At 35.7% G+C, this 19405-nt stretch overlaps 1 pseudogene; it reads left to right on the plus strand.

Moving 5' to 3' along the window:
- Positions 1-7784: 7784 nt before the first annotated feature.
- On the plus strand, positions 7785-13820 carry LOC120212524 (annotated as a pseudogene).
- The last annotated feature ends 5585 nt before the right edge of the window (positions 13821-19405 follow it).

Here is a 19405-nt window from a genome sequence, read left to right on the forward strand (position 1 = left end):
ATCGACCCAAATATACACCTCCACAACGAGAGTCATCACCTATTCTGTCACATTATCAAGCCTCTTCTCCACCATCACCTCATGATAGGCAACCGGCAAAGATGCCACGATGTTTATCTCCCTGTTCTCCACCTCCACGGGATGAGTTAGGGGAGTTACGTAATGAGGTCAATGCCTTGCGTGAGGAGGTCAGTACTTTACGCGATGACAATGGTGCATGGCGTGTTGAGGTGTCTACTTTACGTGGTGAGGTAGCAGCTCTACGTGAGATTATATCATCGTTGCAGAACGAGGTTCATACTCTACGCAACGAGGTAAGTTTAATATTTTTCATATTTAACTTGATGATAAATTTACTCGTAATTTCACTTAGATTGCTTAGTAAATTCATTCGGTTGCTGCCAATACTGTTTAACTGTTTATTCTTTAACCCTGTTAAGTTAGTATTTGTTTTTGGTTATCTTTTGGTTGAAGTAATGCAATCCATTCAAGTTTCAATTTGCAGAAGAAGAATAGTTTACTATCGCAATGCGAAAATGACTATCGCAACGAGAGAATCGCAATGCGAAATGAAAATCGCAACAACAAAATCGCAACACACGCGAAAATGACTATCGCAATGCAAAATGACTATCGCAATGCGAATTTGACTATCGCAACGAAAGAATCGCAATGCGAAATGAAAATTGCATTGCGATTCTCTTGTTGCGATAGTCAAATTAGCATTGCGATAGTCATTTTCGCGTTGCGATAGTCATTTTCGCGTTGCAATTTTAAGTTTCAGATTCTATTCTTCTTCTGCAAATTGAAACTTGAATGAATTGCATTACTTCAACCAAAAGACAAATACTAACTTCATAGTGTTGAAAATTTAAGTTTCAAGAATAAACTACTACTCTTTATGTTGTCATTGAACCTACACTAAACCTATATGTTGTCCTTTTAAATGTTTATATAAGTGCTTACTTCTGGAATGTTATCTGATGCATTTTGTGAACAATGATATAATAATGACTTGGGTGAATACCGTGCAAGTTTGAAATATATTTGTCTTTGTTTTCACTGTTTAATATCATGTCTGTTTATTTACTGATTTATGTATTAATTTATTTTTAGCAGCTCGCTAAGGTGGATGCTCTACGTCGGGTTTTTCTTGCAAGACGGAGTTCACGCATCAAACGGCGTGCACGTGCCATTACGTCTCCGTTCACCCCAATAGTGCGAAGAATCCGTAAGAAAAAGCCCGACTCACCTATCATCGTTCAAGAGGCCTCTCCTATCGTTCAAGAGGCCCCTATCATCCCTCAAGAGTCATCTCTCACCGTTCAAGAGGCCACTGTCATCGTTGAAGAGGTCCCTCCCAACATTCTAGAGTAATATTCACACGACGTAATATACCGAATTATTGAGAAGCCCCCTCACGTGCCGGACATGATGGATGACTGTTGGCTTTCGTATAAGTTACCGGCCAGTACCATTCCGGCAGATGAAGTGAAGAGGAAACAACTACCGGAAACAATTATGGATAATACCCTTTGGGCTAAGACCGCAGTTGATTTTTATCTACATGAGCGGAGCCAAGGGTGTTACGCTGACATATACAAACTCAACGATGATATGAATTTGTTGATTGAACGGTCTTGGTGGGGTGTATTATTAGGGGTTGAAGACAACGGCTATTTCGATGGGGGGTAAGTCTTATATTTCTTCTTATATTTCAGTTTGATTAATTTTTTTAAAAATTTATGTAATTCACTAATATATATATTTTTTTGTAAAACAACATATTGATGCATGGGTGAACGTCTTCTAATTGTAAGGAAATTAAAGAAAAATATAAAAAAATGCGATATACAATTATGCCGACGTCTTTTCACGTAGTTCACTTGAAGAATCAACGACATGAATCATATGTGTTGGCTAATGGACAAGCTAAACTTTATCCTTCATGGTGGGATGTCGATAAGGTTAATATTTATTTGTTTAAATATTTTAAAGGTGTTCATAAATAAGTGCGCAATTTGAATTATTACATTTCGATGCATGTGTTTATCCCTGTTTTGGAACGTACTCATTGGCTTCTCGTCGAGCTTCAGCTCCCATCCCTAAAGACAATAGTATATGACATCATGATAAATTATATATCATTGTCTGATTTGAGAGATATTATTAAGGGATGGAGCTCTCATTTGGCTAAATTCTTGGATGCAATTAATTATTGGACTAATTTTGGAAACAAGAAGCCAAAGAAGTTCAATGTTACAGTTATCATAGACGAGACCGTGCCACAACAAACGAAGGAAGCCAGAGGGGATTGTGGTCCTCTCGTATGCATGTGCTTGGAGCGTTTGACGACAGGAAGTACACAGTTTCTACCTCCCACCGATAGAGATAGAGGTGCAGTAGGCTTGTAGTTTCGGCATTTTATAGCTAGAACGATATATGCGAGACGCTGCCTACCTGCATCTGTGTTATGAAAGTGTCCATAAACAATTTGTAAGTCAAATGCAAGTGTTGTTAAACATATATACTCTTTTTGGTTTGAAAATGTTTGGTTAAGTAACTAGAATTCAATAATTTGCTGTTTGTAGGTTTTAGATGTGTAGAAAGTGTTGTTGATTCAATGTTTGGTTTCTGCAGGTTAATCCTGAAGTGAGTTGCGTGAAATGGATGTATGGGTGCAAAAGTTGATTCAATAATTGATGAGGAAATAATTCTTATTATTATTTTTTGATTGTTTAATTGATTTGTAAAAGATGATTTGTAAATGTTGATTTGTTTAATTGATGTGTACATAATTATTATTTGTGCTTGTTTAATTGATTGAAATGTAATAGTTGATTTGTTGATTTCAATCTGCATTATGTTGAATGCAAAACAGACTATCGCAACGCGGAAATGACTATCGCAACGAGAGAATCGCAATGCGAAATGAAAATCGCAATGCGAAAATGAAAATCGCAACGCGAAACTAAATTCGCGTTGCGATTTTCATTTTCGCATTGCGATTTTCATTTCGCATTGCGATTCTCTCGTTGCGATAGTCAATTCCGCGTTGCGATAGTCATTTCCGTGTTGCGATAGTCACATTCACGTTGCGATAGTCAAATGAATGTCTAATAAGTGATAACAACTGAACATATCATAGCAATGTTCAAACTCAAGTTACTAATACATGCCTAACTGAAAATGTTAAAAGTTCACATATAATATACACATAATACAACGTTTGCATTTAAAAATCACCTAAGTTAATAGTCCCAAAAGGTGAAGCCGGTTGTGATTGGGATTTTGATGAGGATCCATATTTTGGTAGAGGAAAAGATGATTGTGATGGCACTGGTGATCCACATGTCAACCTTGTATTACCATTTTCCTTGCACCGACTACATGCCGATCTCTTCTTCTCTTCACCCTTAGACGGTATACGATCGTGACTTTTTGGTCGGCCAGGTAGCCTTCTGTCCATGGCTGGTGGCAAAACTGTTTGTAAGTCATCTGGTATGTCCCACTCAGAAGGATGTGGAATAGGGTAGACAATCTCGACATAAGTATGTCGATATACTTCTGTAGTGTAGTAATCCATAGCGTATACGCTTGAATCATCTTGGTTTAGATGAAGAGCAACTTTTATAACATGGCCACATGGATAACCAGATGTTTGCCATTTCATACAACTACACGTCTTTGCATTTAGATCGACAAGCCCATTTAAGTTATTATCCAGTACTTCAAACAAAGTGTTTGAACATGGTTCAACTCTCCATGACGTTGACTTCACAACACGTTTCGTTATCTTTTTTTCAGTCCATGGTGTAACACGATGTTCCAATGTTCCTGTAAATTTAAATAAATAATACTTAGTAAAATATATGATAAGTTACGAATTTAAAGAATAATACATGCATGGTTTCTTTTCTTGTAGTACCACTCTTGAATAGAGGCTCGAAAAAACTCCAATAACATAGTAATAGGTAATTTTCGGGAATGACGACTTAGAGCGTTGATTGATTCTGCACTATTAGACGTCATGAAACCATATCTTGCTCCAAGTTGATGTACTCTTGACCATATTTCAAACCCGACATCTTTTAGTGTTTGAGCACACTGAGGCAAAACACGTCTTAAACAATTTATATGCTTATTAAAATCCACTTCCCGATAAGCTTTTACAGCCTTCCAGTATGTCCATTTGTGATTTTTTTATACCGGAATACCTTGATTTTAGATTTCTATACAAATGAACACCACAAAGTCCATGAAAAGCATCTGGGAAACACCTTCTAACAACATTGTCAATTGAGTTTGCCATATCGGATATGATTGTCAGATTGCTAATAGGACCTATGCAATCCCTAAGATGCCCCATAAACCATGTCCATGAATCAGAGGTTTCAGATTTGCCAACCCCGTAAGCTATTGGCAGTATCCCATTGTTAGCATCCATGTCTACTGCTAATAAGTTTACTCCAAGGTATCGACCTTTTAAATGTGCTCTGTCAACTATAATAACTGGGCGCATGCAAGTAATAAACGAACGAATCTACAAAATCATATACACAAGAAATATAATCATTTAAATGTGAAATGCATGTAACTAACAAAAATGAGTCAACAAAATTATATTGATTTACTAACCGTAGCACCAATGGCGATAAACAGCAACTCAAAGCGTCCATCTCTATCTGTTTTGTTATGAGTTACCGACCCAGGATTTTTCAGCTTTAAATTGTGACAATAAGCCGGCAGTTGGGCAAATGATGCTTCTGGCGACCCCCTCAACAATTCCAAGGCATAACATTTGGCTCTCCAAGCTTGAGAATATGAGATACTAATCTTGAACCGAGCATTCATGTCAGTCATAATTCCATGTCCCCGATATACCATGCCATTCAAAAACATTAACTCAGCCAGAAAACCACCCAAAACCTTTTTGTTTGCCTATCTATGGTGAGGAAAAACTTGGGTTCTTGAACATGTATGTTTATCAATAAAAGTCCTAACTTGAAACATTTCGCAATCTTTTATCCTCTTTGCAATCATACGCCACGTACAATTTTTGTCAATCATACACCTTGTTTCGAAACGATCTTTGCTTGATTTGTTAACTTTTAGTTGATAGCCATCTTCCACACATTTCGTATACAAAGCTATCTTCAAGTCTTCCTTTGTATCAAAACAATCATCTTTCTTGATACGAATAATTTTTGTGTAACAATCAACTGCTATCTTTACCAACTCTTCTTCCGGTATCTGAAGCAATTCTGGCATATTCCAGTTATACTCCCGTGGCATTTTCTTCGGGGACTTTTCTTTGGGGATTTCTTCTTCTTCTTTTTCTTCTTCAGGGTTATATGAATTACAGAATGGATGTTCAACATGTTCATTTACAGTCGTAACTTCCTCCTCATTATCATCAACAACATCTTCCTCGACAACGGCTGTTTCATCATTAAAATTCGGGTATTGACCAATATCAAAATCATTACACGCAGGGTCTGTTTCTTCTTCTGAAAAATCATCAAAATCTGAGTATTGACCAAGATCAAAGTCCGGGTATTGACCAAGATGAAATTTCAAATACTTACTAGTACTCACAATTTTTTCTGTTGGCTCATCATCGTCTAACTGGTCAATACGAAAACCGAAATTTGGTGCTGAAAGTTGATTGGGATTTGGATTAGGGAAAGGTTGTGGGTTTTGAGATTGTGTTTGGTATTGGAAATGTGGTGAAACAATATTTGCTTTGTGATGAAATTGTAGTGGAACCATTAAATTTTGAGCACCATAAACTGGGGTTGAAAAACTTAGTTGATTACTACCCGCTACTGACCCACTTCACTACTTCTAGGTTCAACAACATACAATGTAACATCATCACTTGAAACACTAATGTAAGCAATGAATCGTTCAACATCTTCATTGTCGGTTAACAAATAAACTTTACCATTTCTCTGATAAGATAGCCTAAATCCACTTAGGGGCTCTAAATTCAATTTATTTGCAACACGTAACATTAGAGTTTCATAAGTTAACTTTTATAATGACAGTTTTAGTTGAAGATTTATGGGTAAAGGCATATATTGTAAAACACCATGAACATTCTCCCATGACCCTCCAAAACACAAATCTATCCAAACATGATTAACATTAGATGATTTCATTATTGTAAATTAATTTACTAAACAAACGAGCTGCGAAACTAAAACCTGTTGCCGGATGGGGAATGATGTCGTTGGATATAGGAACGGATGTCGCCGGAGAGAGTGATAGATGGAGATGGAATGAGTTACGATTTAGGGATTTAGGTTATGAGTTGCTGCTGCTGCTGCGTAGTTATATACCCAAAACATTTGTGTTGCGAAACTAAAACCTGTTGCGAATTCAGAAATCGAGTTGCGAATTTGAAATTCAGTATTGCGATAGTCAGAATCGCGTTGCGATAGTCAGAATCTCGTTGCGATAGTCAGAATCTCGTTGCGATAGTCAGAATCTCGTTACGATAGTTAGATTCGCGTTGCGATTTACGTATTCGCATTGCGATTTACGTATTCGCATTGCGATTTACGTATTCGCATTGCGAATTAGGAAAGTCGCAACGCGAATTTGGAAAATCGCAATGCGATAGTCAGAATCGCGTTACGAATCTGGAAACTGATTTGCAATACCGGAGATCGCGTTGCGAATTATCGATCGCATTGCGATTTAGTTGGTCATTTTGGCAAATCCAAAAAAAATTTGGTTAAAATCATATATTATAAGGCATTTTTTATCACCGAGGTTATTTTCTCAATTATTTGAGATATATGTAAAGTAAAAAAGCAAATATCAAAGAAAAATATGATAACATATTTCCTACATCTACTTCACTGTCCCTACGTCAAATTTTAGGTTAGTCCGTAGTTACAATCAATATGTCGAATAATTTTAGTGGTAAAAAAATATTATTTTTTTAAAAATTCAAAATTGAATAATTATGCTTGTAGATAATATATACAATATTAATAGACTAAAAAATTGTAAATAAATATTAATTTTTATTAGACGAAAAAAGATAATGAATTGTTGACGTTCTTAAAAAAATAACATTTAGAAATCAACTTAAACAATGGAAAATTTTAGACAATAATAAAAAAATACTAATAATTAATGAGATCACACTATAACCAATTATTTAAATCTTGAACGCATCAATGATAATTAAAAAATGTTCTACTTATTCTTACATTTTACCTTCCAAATTTCATTTATATTATACTTGAAAGTAAATTCTATTTCTATTACACTTTGGGCGGATTTCCTACGCAAATCGTACCTTTATTATCTATATTTTATATATCGAGGTTTTAAAAATCTTTTTAATTTTATGTTTTTCGGACAGTTGTAATCTTATAACATGATTATTAACATATTTATACGATAAGTTAAAGTTAAATTTATCATAAAATAATATATCTCCGTCAACTTACAAATAATTATTATTATCATATATCTGACATTGATACTAAAAAAAATTATATAAAATTAAAATAAATGATCGAACCCTCTATTTATATCTCTCCATTAATTTCATTATGCATTAATTTTTTTTTTGGAATTCATGAGAATTATTGACAATAATTTTTATCCAAAACGAAAAAAAGGTAAATAATCTGAAGTTATCACAGTCATAATTTCCCTTTAGTATTTGTTGTTGATGATAAGATGTAAAATTCAGCCGCTGCAAATTTGAAGAGTCCTCTGGCAAAACTAACGAAAAAACAGTTGCTATACTGATTTCGTCTTCTTAGCATTCGCTTTAGTGTATGTGCTAAAAGCCTAAAAGAAACCTCGAGATTTTTCCTTGGTTCTCTCCACTAACCCTAAAATAAAACAATAATAAATAGGTTGGTCAGGGTTTCTCTTTCAGCCAAAGCCCCCCCCCCCCGCCTTTTTCTCTATGTTTCTGTCGCTCGACAGTCAAGCTCAAATACAGCTGATTTCCCCTCTTAAATCTTCTATTTCCAGGTGATGTTCGTTCTTCTTCACTAATCTACACTTAGGTTTTCGTAACCCTAAAACTATTTTTTTTATTTGAAATTTCTTTCTCTGGGTATGCAGTTTTGAGTATTCGATTACCAAAGATAGAGTTTTGGATGATTTTCTCTTCTTTTTGAGTTGCATGTGAATGATATTTATTTATTTATTTGAATTTTAATGGTGATCTCAGACTTGTTATTTCTTCACTGTGTTTTAGGCATTGCCATTTTCGAAGTTTTTTCTCTGATACTTTTGTTTTAGATGTTAGTTCTTGAATAGGATCCTCTCGTTTCAGAAGATGAAAACGTGGCCGTTTTGCTAACGTGTTGTTTGCTTAATGTTGTTGTGGATGATGCAGGGGTTTGTAAGGAGATAAGCTATTCACTAATAATTTAACGGGTTTTATCAGCGCACTAAAAAGGTTATGCCCGATATGGAAAATGAAAGTTCCAATGTGTCGCGAGCCGAAGAAATTAAAAACCAAGCTAATGAAGCATTTAAAGGTACCAGCGTAGTGAGCATGCAAATCTCAGTATCACGGATGTTGATTTTGTTAAATTGAATATTGATTGAGTTAAAGTGTTTGGCTCTGCATAGAGAAAGTTTTGAATGTGGATATTTTAATGACTCTATCATTATTGCGATAATGATGTTTGCAATTTCTTTGTGTTGGAGATGTTGTTTTGCTTTTGTTCAGCACACAAATATGGTCAGGCTATTGACTTGTACACACAGGCTATAGAGCTAAATTGTCAGAATGCAATATACTGGGCCAATCGTTCATTTGCTCACACCAAATTGGAAGAGTATGGTAGTGCCATACAGGATGCGACTAAGGCAATTGAAGTGGATCCTAAATATTCAAAGGCATGTTTTACATAGTGAAACGATTCAGCCTTTTATAAAATATCTATTTTGTTGTTGTTCTGATGGTTCTCTGACTTACAGGGTTATTACAGACGAGGTGCTGCTTATCTTGCAATGGGGAAGTTTAAGGAAGCACTGAAGGATTTTCAAGAGGTTATTGCAAAATTTGTTTGTTTCATATCTTTGTAACTTTTTTCATACAGAGGGTGGTGCAGCTGTCTGAAATATATTTCTCATGCATCTTTTTTGGCTATTTATTTTTCATGTAATAAGTGTAGCAATTATTTTTCATTTTATTATAAATTCTCTTTGTTTTAATTTACACTCTAGGATTTATTGTAGAATGTTTCCTCCATTTAAGACTGAGCTTCACTAGTTGTTTCTCCTTCTAGTGTTAGAGGTAGGGTTCGGTTGTTTTTTCTTACATGTCTTAACTCTTAATCGACTAACTTCCAACTGACGGGCAAACATAGGTTTAAATGACCTAACTGAACCAACTTTGCATCTGTCCGTCAAGTCAGTTACCGACTTTTTTTCCTATTGTTTTTTATTTTTTGGGTTTAGTATAAATTCAGGTTGGGTTTAATTTATATTATATCGTATATATTACAAATATATTTAAAATTAATAAAATAATATATTAAGTTGGTTGGTATTTTTATTAAATTCAATAACCAATAACCGACCTAAACTTACCCATTTTAACAGAAGTCTATACTGAGTTAACCAAAATAACCATCTTAACTGAAACTGACTATAACAAGTGTGACTGTTAAGTCGGTTTTAACCGACTTCTGTTCACCCCTAATTAGAGGTTGTATGGGCTAGTGAAATCTGCTTGGTAGGTCTAGATTTGACATAACATCACGTTCTCCATTTTATGAGCTGCACTTATGCATACATTTTCTTTTTAGAAAGAAAACGTATAGGTTGATGTTGTTGTTGTTTTACTTGAGATCATCATATTCTGCCATGTTTCTTTTTTTTCCTCTCCCTGGAAATTCATATAATTGCTATACATTTAACGTGTGAACTGTGATTTGTGATGTCTGAAATATATTTTCTTCCATCTGGAATCAGGTCAAAAGGATTTGTCCCAATGATCCCGATGCTACAAAGAGATTAAAGGAGTGTGAGAAGGCAGTAATGAAATTAAAATTTGAAGAAGCAATTTCTGTACCGGAGTCCGAGAGGCGTTCTGTAGCTGACTCTATAGACTATCATAGCATAAGTATTTCTTTTCCCCATTATATCTACAATTTATTCCTAATTTATTTATTTTTAGGTGTCTTCTAGAAATGGTCTTCCACATTGGCATAAACAAAATTGTTTTTTTTTTTTAAGTTGTGGAGCAACAATATTCAGGTGCAAGAATAGAGGGAGATGTTGTTACTTCGGACTTTGTTAAGAAAATGATGAATGACTTCAAGAACCAAAAGTGTTTGCATAAAAGGTATGACAACTCGTCTAGTAATTGCAGTTATGGATTTTGTTCTTTCTAAATGACAATTGGTTTTTTGCTGAATAATATTATTGGTACAGATATGCATTCCAGATTGTCTTGCAAATGAGAGAAATGTTGCAGGCTCTGCCATCTCTTGTTGACATTAATGTTCCTGATCGCAGTCTTTTAACTGTCTGTGGTGATGTGCATGGTCAGGTAATGAACAGAGGATAAATGATTTACTGCATTTAAGAGGCATGATGATGTATATAGTGTCACCATCCATTGATGTTGGATGCAAGTAGGTATGATACTGTCTAGAGTACGTATCATTTACAACTATGATAACATAGCTAACGATGGAATAATTAGCATGCTTCATTTTTCTTTCTTTTAGTGCTTTTTGTTTATTAACGTTTTTATTGTTCCATTTCCTGTAGTTCTACGATCTGATAAACATTTTTGAGCTTAATGGTCTTCCTTCAGAAGAGAATCCATATCTCTTTAATGGTGACTTTGTGGATAGAGGATCTTTCTCTGTGGAGGTCATCCTCACACTATTTGCATTCAAGTGCATGTGTCCATCAGGTGAAATCCACTTCCAACATTATTCTACCTCAAATTTCCGCCTTGGCCTTTACATGAATTGCGTCAGTCCAGTGTTTCCCTTTTCTGCTGATTTTGATATTTAGATGCATCTTTTCCACTTCTGTTTTCTTATTTGCTTAAATGAAATTGTCACTGGAGTAGTAAGGAGCATTATCCGAGCACTTCTTTTAGGACTCTAACAACGGAACTTCTTGATTGGAGATTCCATATTGATCCTCTTGATTGGACACTCCCTAAATTGATAGTCTCTTCTGGTGTGATCTGCAGGACTTGTGGTTCCCTATTAGTATGAAATATATACAATTTTCGTTTCACTTTGTTGCATCTAACATGGGAATCTTCAGCTATTTATCTTGCTAGAGGCAACCATGAGAGTAAGAGCATGAACAAGATATATGGTTTTGAGGGTGAGGTCAGGTCCAAGCTGAGTGAGACATTTGTGGAACTCTTTGCCGAAGTATTCTGTTATTTGTCTTTGGCTCATGTAATAAATCAGAAGGTTTTTGTCATTCATGGAGGCCTTTTCAGTGTTGATGGGGTGAAACTATCCGACATCCGGGCAATAGATCGGTTTTGTGAGCCTCCTGAGGAAGGTAAATTGCAAACAGTGTTTTCCTTAAGTTTCTGTGAAGTAAGTTTGGTGCAATTTAATACGTAAAGTGACGACTATTGATTTTTCTTATTCTTAAGTTAAGGAACTACATTGTCTACATTTATTTGTTCATCCTCTTTTATTAGTTTGGAATATGGATGTTTCTCCAGTATTATCTCTATTTTATCTATATAATATAGTAATGTGGCTTAGGAGGCATGGGACATTTTTTATGGATTTCCATGCCCTTTTGGAAGGTTTAGATATTCTTTCTTCCTTTTTTTTCATAAGAAAACACTAATAGAATTAAACTATAGAGTACAAATTTGCTTGAATTTTTTTCATGTCCTTTTTTACATCTTCTTTGTTGACAAAATTAAACTTTATCATCTGTAGTCAGCATGACTATTGATTGTAATTAAATTCAGATGTAAAATGCCATGAAAATATAGTAATCTAAAATTGCAAATCTATGAAGAAGCTGATACAAATTTAGGAGCAAAAAGGTAGTGTAAAATAATGATATGTTCTTTTGAATTTGTCTCATGGTTCTTTGCTGATTTCTTCAGGGTTGATGTGCGAATTACTTTGGAGTGATCCTCAACCTTACCCAGGACGAGGCCCTAGCAAGAGGGGAGTAGGTCTTTCTTTTGGTGGAGATGTGACAAAAGATTCTTGCAGGATAACAATCTAGGTATTTATCCGTTTGTTTGTGCTTTGGTTTTTGTAGAAGTACAAAAAAGTGGGGAAATTAAATTGATGTTTGATTTTGGTGAATACATGCTTAATTGACAGATTTAGTTGTGAGGTCTCATGAAGTGAAAGATGAAGGCTATGAGATTGAGCATGATGGTAAACTTATTACTGTTTTCTCTGCACCAAATTACTGTGATCAGGTAATTTAATCTCAAATTCTTTCTTCATAAATAGGATCATTCGTTAAGTTATCCTCAGAGGCCAGAGCTTGTGTAATCATCTCATATGAATATTTCTGTATGCAAAGAAGTTGCTTGTGTTTCTCATCTTGCTAGCTTCATATGGATAGTGAATGTGCATGCTTCTGACTTGTATTATATAGTCTTTGTTAAATTCATTATGTGTGTCCTCCATTTTCCCCCATATTATTCTGCATTTTTACAGTCATTTTCAACTACACGGCAATATTAAAAGGCATATTGTGGGAACTTCAAGTTTCCACTAGTATTCAGTGATATTTTGTCCAGAGTGCTCGTCTAGAACCTTTATATTGCCTCGGGCACAAAGGGGAAAAATGCAAGCCCAAGTGAAGTAACGTGCAATACGTGTGTGAGTTTGCGTGTGTTGATATACATATTACAAAGTTTAAGACAATAATAAATTCTATAGTGAGGTCTACTTTATCTACAAAACATGCAATTTTTTATTAGTCAATATGCATGAATTCATTGTCCATGTCTATAGTTGGTACTATCCATTTCTTACTAGGTCTGCTATTGTTTTATTTGATCCGTCTGTTTGAAGTTGAAACAGAGTACTTTGGTGGAAATTCTATTTTCGGTGTTGTATGTCTGCCTCCTGATTTGCTCGCTATTTTAGATTATATATTTTGTATCCTAACATGACTTATCAAATGGTTTGTTTCAGATGGGTAACAAGGGTGCATTTATTCGGTTTGAAGCCCTGATTTGGAGCCAAATATTATTACATTCTCAGCAGTGGTTAGTAGTTTGTGGTGTTTTTGTTATTGTTGTCCACTTATTGTTGTTGTCAGGAAAATGGTCATGAATGGAAGCTTGAGTGACTGATTTGCGTATCTGATTTGCTGCACAGCCTCACCCTGACGTCAAACCGATGGCTTACGCAAACACTTCCTCCGAATGTTCCAATAGTTGTAAGCTAGTCATGCTCCATCCCATTCCAAGTTTTTTTGCTACATAGTCTTTGCAACTGCTCAGTGGTACAATTTTTGGCTATACAACGTCTATCTACGGATAGGTGGTATGATTTTCCGCAATACAAGCACCAAGTTTGTTCCTTTCCAGGAGGCTCCCAGAGAACTGGTAAATGTTGATAATTCCCGTTGTGGTTTTATGTTTTTGTTTCTTTTTTTTTTCGGGCTTTAACCAAATCGTAAGGTTGGGCAAAAATGCCATTAAAAGATTTAAAAAAAAAGATGAAGAGACTCTTGCTGGCATTCGCAAAGAGTGTGGCTGTAGCTTTGTAAAATGGAGGTGATCTTCTCTCTTCTTGTATACATTGGTGTTTTATACTTATGAAAATTTTCAATAAAATTTTCTACTGTTTCTTGGATGGCCTTTTACTTCTTAATTAGAAAGGATACAAAATATTGTTTGAATTGTAGTGTTTACGGTCCGTATTAGGTTTATGTATGTTGTTAACATCATAAATATTTTTCTGAACTTTTAATACGTGTATATATATATATATAGGGTTAGGATCTCACTTATACTATAGTTTACAACCTTTTTAAGATCATTGGATTAAGAGAAATCAAATGTTGAGATTAACTCATAATTTTTCCAGGGAATATCATCTCATTTGTACGGATAATTTCAGCTTTAATTTTTCTCTTTCAATGGTCCTAAAAAGGTATAAAATTAAAAGAGTTTTTTTATAGTGTAATTTGATTTATCCCATATATATATATATATGTTAAGATTTACTTAATGAATATTTCTTTTAATTTTATACAGATTTAAGACCATTGATTAGTTGAAAAAAACGGTTGAGATTAACTATTATTCTTTTTCTAGTGAATATCTTATTTGTTATTGAATCTTAATTATTTTCACTTATTTAATAATTTTAAATCTATATAAACTAAAAAATTGTACATTTTGTAATTGAATTTTATCCGAGAATGTATATATTACTACGTAAAACAGGTAACGGACCAACAGAAATTAAATAAAATCAGCTTGGTCCTCAAGGTGGCATGCATGCATATAAGAGAACCTTTTTTATTTGACAAACATTATAAGAAGATTACAAGTCAAATCATTTTATATTAGGTTTCGAATTTTGCGATTTTTCATCTCTCTCGCCCAAAGTATCTCGACCATTATTAGATTTCAAACCAAATTATTTACTTGTAGGTACGATATAATGATAATTTTATTAATGTTAAATAAATTAATTAATTTAAAATATTATATTGTTTTGCATTTATTTAATATGAATTAAATTCACGTGTATAATTTCAAGTTTGCTTATACTTTCTTGGATTAAATTGAAAAACAAAAAGTAAAGCCAAAATAAATTACTTCTTTTTTTTAAAAAAATAACCATGATGTTTCATTATAGAAAGCCGTATCAACAAACATCTTGTAATTACAGATGAACAAATACATCAAAACTATCGAAAATAAATATAACAATGATCGCTTAGTGATAGCTGATAAACAACGACGTACATAAATTGAACACACTAACGCCTTCGAACATCAAAAATGGAAGAAAGAAACTTGAAGAATAACCAAATGGCCAACGGAAAAAGCGATCTCCCCTTAACAATAATCTTATCTGATACATATATGCAATAACCAACAAACCATCTTGTATAAACAAACAGAGGAGTTGGACGTCGAGAAAGCAACTAACCATGTATTCAATGAAAAACAAAGACCGAGAAGAAGATCAATAAAAAAATATACACGAAAGTCTTAAAATACCGATAATTATGATACCCTTTACTAGAAAAAACAAAAGATAATTATTAAAAAATACGCTAAAATAACTAAAAATGACAGGGTGGTGGCTGAGAAGATTACCACCGCTGCCATGAAACAAAAAAAAATTAAAAAACTGCCTAATAAACTATGTAACATCTGCATAGTACTTAGCGGAAGAGTGGGCCAATGCTAACTATAAAAAAAATAATTTCAAAATAAATTACTTGAATCCAATATTACTATATTTAAATTGATTTACGTTTTGTTAGTGTAAATGAATGAATGAAGTTGTGCATGGGACATGAGCACACGTACTACTGCTGTGCACGATGGTTGTGCATTGCAGCTAATCAAGTTGAAGCAGTTAGTTGTTGAAGTTTGTTGTTGAAGATTAGTTACATCATTAGCTATGATTGTATTGCTCAATATAATACATTCCTTAGATTTGTAAAATTCATCCCTTGAATAATAAAGATTCAGAATATTTCTTTTCTCCTTTTCTGTTCTCATTCTCTTTCTCATAGTTCATTATTATTCTTTATTCTTACATGGTATCAGTCGCCAAAACGTCCTGCAGTTTCTGGTTTACTTCTTTTCTTGGAGGTTCTTGAAGGTTCTTGCTTTTCTTTAAAGATGGTGGACTTGCAACAAGTTGGACTTCAGTCTCGGTGTATACCACAGTTACTTCAACGTCATATGGTTCTTCAGTCCTGCCAGTGTACACATATACCCAAATAGGATGTCATAAAGCTTACTGAGTCAACATACTTCTTTGGAAGCATCAGGGACCCTATAATTGATGGCTATGGGTGTTGGCTTACATCTCTGGTGATAGTCCTGCTCCATCTCAGTTTGTTACAAATGAGTCTGGGCAGCTTGAGGAAAATTCGATGCATCTTTGATAGGCAACAAGACAAGTTGCTTGCTTCGTGGTTGTTCACAACGGTTAGCATGGAGGTTTTGCCACATCTTACGGGGCTCACATCCTCTCGCACAATCTGGAATGTAGTTTCTAGATTGTTTGGAGTTCGTTCTAGTGCCAAGATTTCTTCTCTCAGACACAGTTTGCACTCTCAGAGGAAAGTTGGCTTGCCTGTGAGTGATTATTTAGCCAAGATCAAGACAATATGTGATTTGTTGAATGCTGCAGGTTGTGTTGTACCTGAACAAGAACAAGTAAGTGTGATTCTTGTTGGATGTCAATGGAATTGAGTCCATTATTGCTAGCATCTCGTGATGTAGTGTCCCTAGATAGTCTCACTGAAATGAAAGTTGGCTTGCCTGTGAGTGATTATTTAGCCAAGATCAAGACAATATGTGATTTGTTGAATGCTGCAGGTTGTGTTGTACCTGAACAAGAACAAGTAAGTGTGATTCTTGTTGGATTGTCAATGGAATTTGAGTCCATTATTGCTATAACATCTCGTGATGTAGTGTCACTGGATAGTCTCACTGAAATGCTCCTGGATTGTGAGGCTAGACAGAAAACCTTTTTAAGCGATGGTATTGCTGCAAATATGGTTGTGGAGTCGAAAGAAGAGAAAGGGACAAGGTGAGGGCTGCCATTGAAACAGATGCAACAGAAAAGCAGTTTTATTCGGGAGGTCAACAGGGAAGTCAGCAGAGAGGCTATCGCGGTCGAGGCAGGGGAAGGTTTAACAATTCAAATAGACCACAGTGTTAGTTGTGTGGAAAGTTTGGACACATTGTTCAGCGGTGTTATCGTCGCTTTGATCGAGAATTCACTGGAGTTGGAAATGAAGACCAATCTGCTGAGCAGTGGAAGAAACCAGTTGAACAGATAGTTCCTGTGAATGGACATGCGTATAGTCACACGGTGCAATCTCCTGTCTTCTACCACTATCCATCCAGCTCCATGCATGGTATGCCCTATGTTTTGACTCATCAAGGACTGCCTTACTCCTCGAGTCAGGTAATGAATACCTTCCCTGGGGACTACGAAACTCATCCTGCAAAAACAGAAGGACAAGAGTCATTTGTTCATACTGCACCTACAGCTTTTGTATCCACTGTGCCTAGAATGGCAGCAGCTCACAGTGCTCCAAACCACTCCAATGCTTTGTGGTATCCAGAAACGGGTATCAAACGATCTTACCATTCAATTCAGGTATGACATACAAACGTAACAACACTCTTCTAATGGGTAATGGTGAAGGAATTAAAATTGATCATATTGGTCAAGGCTCTCTGTCTTCTAGCCTCAGACCTCTGGTGTTGCAAAATATGCTACATGTCCCAAACATTAAGAAGAAATTGATGTCATTATCTCAATTCACTCGTGATAACAATGTATTTATTGAGTTTTACCCCTTTGAATGCTTGGTAAAGTATGCACAGACTCTGACCATTCTGCTGAGAGGGAAGCTCACACGTGAAGGTTTATACCAGCTTCTACCGTATGTAGAGAACAAATCATGTTGTATGGTGAATAATGTGTCCAAGGCTTCAAGCAGCTTGGAACTTTGGCATAAGCGTTTAGGACACTCCTGTGTGAAGACTGTCAAAGATGTTATGAAAATGTGTAATGTTTCTTCTAGTGAAAACATGTTGAATAATGTTTGTTCTGTGTGTTTGCAAGGCAAGGCTCACAAGCTGTCTTTTTGTAATTCATTGACTGAATACAAAGAAATTTTTCAGCTGGTTGTGTCAGATGTGTGGGGACCTGCACCTGTAGTTTCGACTGAGGGTTATGCATATTATGTATCGTTTATTGATGTGTTTAGCAGACATACCTGGGTGTATTTAATTAGAAAGAAATCTGAAGTCAGCCAATGCTTTCTCAACCTTGTTAAAATTGCTAAAGTTCAGTTTGGGAAGAAAATCAAAGCACTACAAAGCGATGGTGGAGGTGAATACCAAGCCCTGAAGAGTTGGTTTTTTACCAATGGTGTACAACATCGAATCTCCTGTCCCAGCACGTCAGAACAGAATGGGAAGGCTGAACGAAAACATCATCACATTGTTGAGATGGGACTAGCCATGTTAGCTCAAGCATCACTGCCAATAAAGTTATGGAGTCATGCCTTTACTATGGCAGTGTATATCATAAATATGTTCCCATCTGAGATTATTTTAGGCAAGACCCCATTTGAGGTTCTCTATCAGAAAGCTCCTGACTACTCGGGAATGAGAGTGTTTGGGTGTGCTTGTTTTTCCTTCTTGAGACTGTTTAATCAATATAAATTAGATTTTCGGTTAAGGCAGTGTGTGTTTCTTGGGCCCAGCACCTCACATCATGGATACAAATGTCTAGACAGTGATGGCAGAGTTTTTGTGTCTCGGCATGTGAGGTTTGACGAGCAAGTATTTCCTTTTGATAAGAATCAATGCAAGTGTCATAGACAAGAAATTGTTTCTACTGGATAGTTGCCTATAGTTTATAATAAGCGTGGAGCCATACCGCTTGGCAATCATAATAATGCACATGGGGTTGGGGTCATTTGTAATGACGCACATGGAGCCACCTCGTCTTTTGCACATGGTGATAACCTTGGGACCACACCGCTTGGAGCTATGCAAGACAATGCTCATGACCGTGGGACCACGCCGCTTGGAGGTATGCCAGACATTGTGCATGAACATGGGGTCACACCATTTGAATTAACAACCGTTCACAACAATACGCATGGTGGTGTGCAAAGTGCTCTTGAACATGGCATGATGCGCATGGCATGATGCCTTCAACAAATAATAATTGGAGATGTGCACATGGCATGGTCCAAGGGGATGATACTGGTGCGACAAATAATAATGGGGCTGACCATTATATGTGTGAATCCAATGCTCATGCACATGGGAGTAGTGAAAATGGAAATTCACATGGGGTCCAATATAGTGTTGCGCCAAATTCAAATAATAATGGGAGTAGTGAAAATGAAAGCTCACGTGGAATCCAAGGAGAAAGTTGTAAAGGTATGGCAAGTGGTGGTGGCTCACCTGTTGAATTAAGTAATGATATGCGTGGTGCACATGGGTTCCAAGGAGATTGTCGTGGTGCGCATGGGGTCCAAGGAAGCTATGAAAGTGTGGCAAATTTGAACAATAATAGTAGTGCGGCCATTTTAAATAATAATGATAGTGATGCCAGCTCACATGGAGTCCAAAAAGAGATGGGTACAGCAGAAACGTGCGTTGAAGTTCAACCCGGAGTGGGGATTGATGTTCCACAACCAGTCTCCAATG

This window comes from Hibiscus syriacus, unplaced genomic scaffold (assembly GCF_006381635.1).
Source record: "Hibiscus syriacus cultivar Baekdansim isolate YM2019G1 unplaced genomic scaffold, ASM638163v2 tig00110013_pilon, whole genome shotgun sequence".
NCBI lineage: Eukaryota > Viridiplantae > Streptophyta > Magnoliopsida > Malvales > Malvaceae > Hibiscus > Hibiscus syriacus.